Source organism: Leptonychotes weddellii, chromosome 14, assembly GCF_054177405.1.
Source record: "Leptonychotes weddellii isolate Sample4059 chromosome 14, ASM5417740v2, whole genome shotgun sequence".
In the NCBI taxonomy this organism is placed as follows: domain Eukaryota; kingdom Metazoa; phylum Chordata; class Mammalia; order Carnivora; family Phocidae; genus Leptonychotes; species Leptonychotes weddellii.
In genome coordinates this window covers 31,546,003-31,555,663 of record NC_138382.1, presented here as the reverse complement: position 1 = coordinate 31,555,663, position 9,661 = coordinate 31,546,003, and the positions used below count along the sequence as shown (strand labels likewise).

The window sequence follows — 9,661 nt, the reverse complement described above, 5'->3', positions numbered from 1 at the left end:
CCCCCCAAATAAACTACAAAAGTAACAAGTAATTTCACTTAGTTCGAGAAGAATCCACATCTTACATTTGTCTGGATGCCTTTGAAGAAGACAAAAAAGCAGCTCGACAAGTATTGTAATTATTTACTGAAAAAACTATGCTACAAGTCATAGAAATGATGATAAGAGAAAGGATAATATTAGTTTGCTCAGACTTTTAAGAATGAAATGACAATAATCAATTCAGATCCTATTAAAGTCTGTATCTCACTCAATACATTTCTGGGCAGATATAAGACTAGGCCATTACTAACTCCTTTTCATTTAGTTCTACGAAGTTCAAGGAAATTCTGACTTCTACTAAGGAGCAGACTATACAGCTGATGACTAAATGATTGCTTATTAGCCTCTTTCCTGCTTTAAATGAAGACCTTCATTTGGAGGTCTCTGGAATTTGCATGGTGTGAGTCATTTATCTTTAGGTCTTATCCTTTTGCAGTGGACTGATTAAGGATGCCATCCACCTGCACAATTGAGAAAACTGCTGATCGACTCAGAGAGATCTCTCAAAGGTCAGAATCTTGACCTGAAATGATTTCTTTGCTTCAAAGAACTGATGTCAGCTACAAACATAATCAAACACACATATATATGATAGAACACATATATTTTTTAAAAAGATGTTATTTTTGCCATATTCTGTCAAACTTGAGCCTCTTTCAGTCTCACATTTCCCCCTTCCTTTGTCTTCTATGTAGGTAAGGAAGAAGATTAAGCTATTTGATTACATTAAAAACCAGTTTAGTCTTAACTAATGCAATAAGACAAGACAAGAAAAGGAAAGAAAAAGAAAGGTGTACAGTTTGAGAAAGATGTAAAATTGTCTTCATTCTCAGATGACATGGTCATCAATGTAAAAAATCTGGAAGAGGGGCGCCTGGTGGCTCAGTCTGTTAAGCACCCAACTCTTGGTTTCAGCTCAGGTCATGATCTCAGGATTGTAAGATCAAGCCCCGTGTCAGGCTCCCTGCTGGGCGGGAGCCTGCTTAAGATTCTCTCTCTTCTCCTTCCTCTGCCACTCCCTGCCTCCCTCTCTAAATAAAAAAATAAAAAAAAAATCCAAAAGAACTGACAAAATAACCTCTTGAACTAATGAGCAATTATAACAAGGTTGCAAGATACAAGGGTAATGTGCAAAAGCGAATCACTTTCCTGTGTACTAGCAATGAACAAGTGGAATTTGAAATTAAAAACACAGTACCAGCCCAATAAATTTACATTAGTGTCCCCTCAAAATGAACTGCTTAGGTTATAAACTGAACAAAATATTTAGGCATCTATATGAGGAAAAGTATAAAACTCTGATGAAAGATTAGAGAACAAAATAAATGAAGAGATATTCTGTTCTCATGGAGAGGAAGACTCAATATCGTCAAGATGTCAGTTCTTCCAAATTTGATCTATAGATTAAATGCAATCCAAATCAAAATCCTAACAAGTTATTTTATAGATACTGACAAACTAATCTTAAAGTTTATATAGAGAGGTAAAAGACCCAGAATAGCCAACACCATATTGAAGGAGAAGAACACAGTTGGAGGACTGACACTACCTGATTTCAAGATAAGTAAATTAGAAAAGCTACAGTAATCAAGACAGCATGGTATTGGTATCTTTGATGAAGGAACAAAAGGAATATAATGGAGAAAAGATAATCTTTTCAACAAACGATCCTTTTAGAAACAGCTAGACAATCACATGAGAAAAATGAATCTAGATACAGATGTTACACTCTTCACAAAAATTAAATCAGAATTGTTCATGGACTTATGAGTGTAAATGTAAAACCCAAAACTGTAAAACTTGTAGAAGATAATACAAGAGAAAACTTAAATGACCTTGGGTGTGATGATAACTTTTTAGATACAGCACCAAAGATATGATACATGAAAGAAATAATTGATAAGCTGGACTTCATTAAGATTAAAAACTTCTGACCTGTGAAAGTCTATGTTAAAAGAATGAGAAGATAAGCGACAGACTGGGAGAAGATATTTGTAAAAGGCACATCTGATAAAGGACCGTTATCCAAAATAGACAAAGAAGTTTTAAAACTCAACAATAAGAACACAAACAACCCAATTTAAAAAGGGCTAAAGACCTTAACAGACACCTCACCAAAGAAGATTTACAGATGGCAGATAAGCATATGAGAAGATGCACCATCTGTATCAGGGAAATACGAATGAAAGCAACCACAAGATACCACTAAACACCTATTAGAACAGCCAAAATCTGGAACACTAACAACATGAAATGCTGGGGAGGACACGCAGCAACAGAACTTTTGTTCATTCTTGGTGGGAATGCAATGGAATACCCACTTTGGAAGATACTTTGGTGGCTTCTTACAAAACTAAACATACTCTTACCATATGATACAGTGATTTCATTCCTTGGTATTTACCCAAAGAGTTGAAAACTTATGTCTGTACAAAAACCTGCACATGGATGTTTATAGCAACTTTATTCTAATTGCCAAAACATGGAAGCAGCTAAGACTTCAGTAGATGAATGGATAAATAAACTGTGGTACATGTAGACAATGAAATATTATCCAGTGCTAAAAGGAAATGAGCTATTATGTCGTGTCAGAAAAAGACACGGAGGACACTGAAATGCCTATTCCAAAGTGAAAGAATCCAATCTGAAAAGGCTCTAGGCTGTATGATTTCAATTATATTCGACTACATATTCAACTATATCATATAGAGAGACGGTACAAAGATCAGCAGTTGCCAGGGGACAGGGAAGCATGAATAGTAGGATTTTTAGGGCTCTAAAAATATGTAGGATGCTATAATAATGAAGACATGTCATACGTTTGTCCGGACGCATAGAATGTATAACACAAGACTGGACCATAAGATAAACTATGGACTTCGGCTGATTACGATGTGTCAGTTGCAACAAATGTACCACTCTGGTTAGGGATGTTGATAATGGGAGAAGCTATGGATGTCTGGGGGCAGGGAGTATATGGTATATCTCTGTACCTTAAATCCTCTCAATTTTGCTGCGAACCTATAACTACTCTTAAGAAACCCCCAAACAAACCTGTCTTAAAAAAAAAAACCCAAAAAACAGTTCATTTTAAGAAACTATAAATAAAACAAAGACCAGTATTAGAAAGACATGTTCAACATAAAGAGCTGACATGGGTGTGTAAGAAAAAGAATACTTTCCTCCCTTCTGAGGGCAAAAAACATGAGTTGGTAAAGTTAGAAATGCAAATTTTCAAGTGTTACGCCAGCTTTTACCTACCAAACTGACAAAGGCTCTTTTGTGGTTTTTGTTGTCATTGTTAAGGCTAAAACAGAATTTTCAATGGTGACAAGAAACAGGGACTTTCATTTAGTGCTGGAACAATTGTAAATTGGACAGATTCTTGTGCCGTGTTTTCATTACTTTCTGCAAAAACTTATTCTCAAACATTTAGAGATTTTAAGGACAGAGTGGAGGAGGACAAGTACAACTCAATGCTGTGGTCTTTCCCACCTTCTGTTGAGTGATAGGAAGTATCTAGTCAATGAAGACTGACAGAGAAGTTCATCTATCTCTTCTCTAATACAAAATTTAGATAATATGGAATTTCTTTTCCAGATGATTTTATCTTGTCAAGTGGCAAGGAGTTCCTCGAGGACACTCTAAAATCTTCCTGCCTCTGTGCTCTTGGTTCATCGGACTTCCAAGTTTCTGGTATAAACCACTGTCAGAAATTAAAAGAAAATATGTTTCAATAATTTGATAGGAACATTTGCATTTTATAGGGAGAAGACTCACACATGGTATATTTGACTTGGAATTTTTATAAACTCCTTTTAGTTTTTCACTAATACTACAGGGCAGAAACTGGCAACTTAAGAACCATTGGGTGACTGGCTAGTCAGAAAAACGGGGGACTCCTAAGGAGAGGGAATGTTCTCATGGGACAGAGAGCTGTGTGGGTGTGGTGTGGACTATTAGAATATGCCAGCCTGATGTGAACTAACAGTGAGGCGGCCCTAATGACACTTGCCCAAAGGCACATTTTAAATGCCATGGATTATTATTCATTAAACATAAGATCTCCTCACAGCAATAATACCCAGCTCTGACAAGGAAGAAATTTAGGAACTTGGACTTTTCAGAACAGAAAAAAAGGATATCTGTTGCCTACTCCAGATTTTCTTTTCCTTAGAATTCTTAAACTATGATCTTTCGTTGTCTTGTTCTTATTCAGTCTTTGATGGTGAAATTTCTAAATCAGAGAGAAAGGTGAAAATCTTGTCAGGAAAAATTTCTCTCCTCAAAGAATTTATGGTGCTTTCCTCATAAAGTATATTTATAACTAACATATAAATGCCATAGTTTGATCTTAAGTACTATCTTTCCTGTGAGGATATGAATGTGCTTAATTAACAATAATTAAGCTTCATGTGACAAAAATTTTATGCTCACTTGAGAGGTAGGCAAGCAGACATTAAAGTAAAGCAGACCTCAGCCTGGCCAGCATCTAAACTAGATGGCAGATACTCTGTGCTGAGTGCCCAGGACCACTCTCACACGGAGGAAGCTAACCAGCTTCCTTTAAATTAATGTCTTTACTTTCAGGGAGCAAAAGAATGTCCTGGGAAAATTTGACAGGAATTAAACAAAAAGGATAGAAGCATTTTAGGAAGAGCCTTATGAGTCTCTTGGGAAAACAAAGTTTTTTAAAGCTCAAGCCGTAAAATAGCAGACAAAAGCATGTGTTAAATATTAAGAGGAAATTCCGTAAACATTTTTCTGGTTCAATATCTGTGAGATTAACACCCTTCCATGTCCCGCCTACAGCCCTCTGAAAGGAGTGATGGGGCTGGGGTTGGGGGGGGGAGGGGGAGAAGAGGCACGATTCGGAGATATTTTCTTGAATATTCAGAAGAAAAAGGCTAGTCTGGAGTCTAGTATCTAATAATCTCTGCTTTGCTTAGGCATAAGAAAGCAATTTTTCCAAAAACCGCTTAGCTGATAAGCCCACTCTTTGTTTCTTTTTAAAATTCATGATTAAAAATCTTCCTTCAATGACAGTCTATCAGGAATGCTGAAGTATTTTGGAATCTAAACGCTTCCAGCTGCTATCTTAATTTTAAAATATTTCTTCAAGGGGATTTCCAGCCTGTTGGCAGCGACCAAATAGAATTTCTGTTTTTTTTTTTTCTTGTTTCTGTTTCTATGATTGGATTTCAAAGTGCATCATATGATTTACTTTGGCGTGACAAGAAAATGCATCATTTTGAAATTTATATAACTTCTCAATTACTCACTCAAAGTATATTTTTACATTGCAGTTGTTCAAGTGAGTGGAGAATGATATGTTAAGTACAATGTTCCCCCACTGAAGCTAGGAGATTATAATGAGAAGGAATACATTTTGTCAAAAGTTGTCATATGTGGAAATAGAGATTTAACTGGAGTTAAAAATCATATGTCTTGACCTAAGCCCAGAGGATCTCCATGGTTTAATTCCTGTGGTGCCCAGCAAAGTGTGTCCAGAAAAAAAAAAAAATTCCCACATTTCTGGAAGTACTGTGTAGAAACAAAGGAAAGGAATGTGATTCAATAAATTTCCTCTAATCGTGGTTCTAAAACTTTGATTAGCAAACCTGTAGACTGATGTTAGTATTACATACTGAAGATTAGAGAAGTGTCTATTGTATGTCTCCACCATATTAGAGGTACTAGTTATATCTCTTCCCAGCCCCACTTCCTTAAGAGAGAATCTGCAAAATCCATAATTCTGAACTCTTCCTACTGGGCTAAGCTGCCTGCACAAGGAGTGAATACCAGACACAAAGAACAGGTTAGATAGTCTCTCTCATAAATTTTGGAGTAAGGCCATTGAGAGAATGAACAGATTGGTAATCTGTGGAGAACCAAGGTGGAACATTATGAGTCCCTATTATGAAGGCTGCCATTTTGGATTGGTTTTGATGATAAGCCAAGAAGTCAATCCACAGAAGAGAAAATATCCCAGGAGAAGTAGAAATAAGAGAACTTGCAACCAGAGGGATAGAGAAACAGACAGATACTGCTCTCAAGATGTTCCTGAGTGTGTATTTTGTTCTAATGATGGTGTTCCAAGCTGGGCAAGCGTTGGATATGTGGTAAGCTAATGAAGCTCCCAAAGATATGTCCATAACCAAATTCCTGGAACATGTAAATGCTACCTTATTTGGAAAAAGCGTCTCTACAGATTTGATGAGAATCTTGAGATGGAGAGATCATTATGGATTATCTAAATGGGTCCTAAATGCCAACATAAACATACTTCGAAGAGAGTTGCAGGGGGAAATTAGACATACAGAGAAGGGAATGAAGCGATGTGCCCATGGAGGCCAAGATTGGAGTGATGTGGCTATAAGTCAGGAACGCTGACAACCACAGAAGCAGGGAGCATCAAGGAACAAATTCTCTCCTAGAGCCTCCGCTGGAGGTGTGGCCCTGCTGACAGTTTGATTTTGTCTCTGAAACTTTCAGATGTCTGGCCTCTAGGACTTCGAGGGAGTAGATTTCTGATGGCTTAGATCACCAGATTTGTGGTAATTTATTACAGTAGTCGTGGCAAATACACAGGGTTTTTCTTAGCATGAAATAAGATGTACTTTCTGTTTCTGGGTAGTTCAAAATCAGTGAGATGAGGAAATCAAGTACCTAATCGACTAAAAAAAAAAATTCCTTAATAAAGGGGTTAGTTAACAAATGGCAAGAATTGACAGGAGAATGAACATATAATTTCTTCTAGTGTGTTCTAAGATGCTGTGACAGAGATGACATTAGAACATTAGTTTGAACTAAGAATATTTTAAAATTTCAGGTGACAAAGCCCATTAGCACATGACTAATACATTATATCTTCCCCCCTCCTCAAATTAAAACTATTGTATGAAAAACAGAGATTGAAATTAGAGTGAACTATCCCTTAGAAAACTGCAGGCCTGTGAACAATGGTCAACATGTCCAGTGATAAAGGCATTTCTGTCAAACCTCTGCAATGCTATAAGGCAGAGCAAATATTTTCCAAATTTACAGACCAGATCAAAAGTCAGATCTTTTCTTACAATTTTATTTTAGCCTTATCCTCTTTTTTTCCACAAAGGTGTGAAAATGCACATTTGACGTTATTAAACCTGAAAGTGACTTTTCGCACCCAATGCATCTTTTGGATGATCTCAGTTTTTCCTGTGGCTCTTCAATGGCTTCTTCTTTACAGGAAAGGAGAGAAGGTTAAATATTCATTGAAAAGTAAAATCAAATGCAAATGACCACATTAGTGGAGAAGGGATGGTGTTCAAATTCATAATAAATTAAAATACATTATTTTCTAATCTCTAGGCTGAGATGTTCCTGTTTTGTTGGAATGTGGAGACTGGAGATTCTCTAAGAGGCAAGCTCACAGAGGTTACAGCTGTAGAGCTCTTACTGCCTGCTACCTTCCAGGGCTGGTTTCTGCTCATATCTGTCAGCTATATCCTTAAGCTGATCCTTTACAGAAAGGAATTTAGTAAGTAATATGCTTAGATTAAAAAGTGCCAACATAACGTTACCCATGGAAATTCCCAATGATTCTGAGACAAGTTTGGATTGCATAAGATGAAACAATGCAAGACCAACTTCCTCAGAAACTATACTACACAAGAAAAAATACCACCACTGCAAAATAAAGAAAATAAAGTATCTTAGTTCTGAGACATTCTAATGCTTACCAATATCCAGTTCTCTCTCCTTCCCAGGCATCAGGGAGACTACCCTTCCCAGATCCCGTGCCATTAAGTGGGGCCATTGACTAGTCCTTATTCCTGAAATATGAGCTGAAAAGCCTCTGTGTGATTTTCGATTTCTACTATTCTTGGAAAGGAGTTCTGAAACGACATTCTGATTGTGAGTTTCCATCAGCTGGAGAGATGTTGTGGAGTAGAGCAAAGTGTTCTTGCATTGAACATTCAGAATTAAAAAGAAGTAAGTCTTTTTGTATTAAGATAGAGTTAATTTGTTGTTGTAGTACAACCTGCAATTTATGCTATCATACCCGTCAACCAAATAAAAAAATAGACAAATAAAAATTTATGTTTAGAAAAAACTGGAGAGAACTTTACTTGACTTAAAGTAGTCTGACTTTGCATATACTTTCTCAGTTTTTTTTTTGATTATTTCCATATTACTTTGTGTAAACACACACACACAATTCTTTTATGAATGGATAAATTATACTTTAAAAAGTCATTATCTCCAAAATCCTACTGAGCATAAATTGAAGACATCTACCTTTAACTCAGAGATCTTTGTATTCTCTCTTCTAGTCCTGTTCCTAAATGTTTGCAAATAGAATAAACTCTAAAGGTAAGCTGGCTTTTATCCATGGCCAAAATTCAGATTTAATATTGGTGGCTTCCTCCAAATGGTTTGTTAAATAATTCCAGTCTTTCTTTGAAACATACATGATATTTCTGAGCATATTGGCACTCGTGTTGTTTTACTAGCTCTCAGTAATGTTTTATATGGGAATAGAGGAAATTGTTGAAACCAGTTATTGAGGTTTGTCTTGGCCCTCCCCTTAATCTTATTCTAAGTCATTGAAAATCCCTCTGGGTTCTCTGCTAAGGCACCTGGCATCACGTGTAGCTTTCCTAGTTGTCTAGAAGTAGCAATTTTACCTTGGAACTAAGAATAATCATTGCGCGCCTGGGTGGCTCAGTTGATTAAGTGTCCAACTCTTGATTTCAGCTCAGGTCATGATCTCAGGGACGTGGGATCGAGCCCCACATCTGGCTCTGTGCTCAGCACAGAGTTTGCTTTTCCCTCTCCCTCTGCTCCTCCGCTGCCCACTCTGTCTCTCTCTTTCTCAATCTCGAACTCTCAAATAAATAAATAAAATCTTTTAAGAAAAGAATAATCAATTAGCATGGAAATGTTTGTTTGTACATCTGTATAATGGTGAACCAATTCCATGCTTGTGCTCCCACCATAGTTGACGAACACTGTGTATTACTCCTCCATCCCCAAGTTTTTATTTCCGCCTTTTTTAGGTCAAGAGAGTTAGTTACTTTAAAGAGTAAGCCTTAATTGTTAAAAATGTAAAATACAGCATTTAGGTAGCCACTGTTAGTACCCCAAAACTGTAAAGACCCCATGAAAATTAATAAAAAGTGACACACTACCCAGTAGAAAAATAGGAAAAGGACATGAACAAGCAATTCACAAAAGGAGAAACAAGATGCTCATTATACATGTAAAAATGTGTTTAATTTGATTAGTAGTCAGGAGAATGCGACAGAGAAGTACCATTTTGTAGCTATAAAATTAGACATGATTATAAAGTCTGATAATATTTAACATGTGGAAAAAAGTGAATTCTAATACATTTTTACTGGAAGTGAACATTGATACAACCAATTTAAAGAATAATTTGGAATTATGTAGTGTTACGGCATGAGTTGTGCCCACCCCCCAAAAAGATATGTTGAAGTCTTTATCCCCAGTACATTAGCATGTGACCTTATTTGGAAATAGGATCATTGCTGAGGTAATTAGTTAAATGATGTCACACTTGAGGAAGGTGGGCACCTCGTCCAACGTGACTGATGTCCTTATAAGAGGACATCCA

The 9,661-nt window shown here is 36.6% G+C and overlaps 1 long non-coding RNA gene across 1 annotated transcript; it reads left to right on the top strand.

Annotated features, from left to right (window-relative positions):
- The first annotated feature begins 288 nt into the window (after positions 1–288).
- On the top strand, positions 289–8,034 carry LOC145716930 (uncharacterized). Its single transcript, XR_014139870.1, has 3 exons — positions 289–551; positions 7,393–7,561; positions 7,791–8,034. It is a non-coding gene; the product is annotated as an uncharacterized LOC145716930 (long non-coding RNA).
- The last annotated feature ends 1,627 nt before the right edge of the window (positions 8,035–9,661 follow it).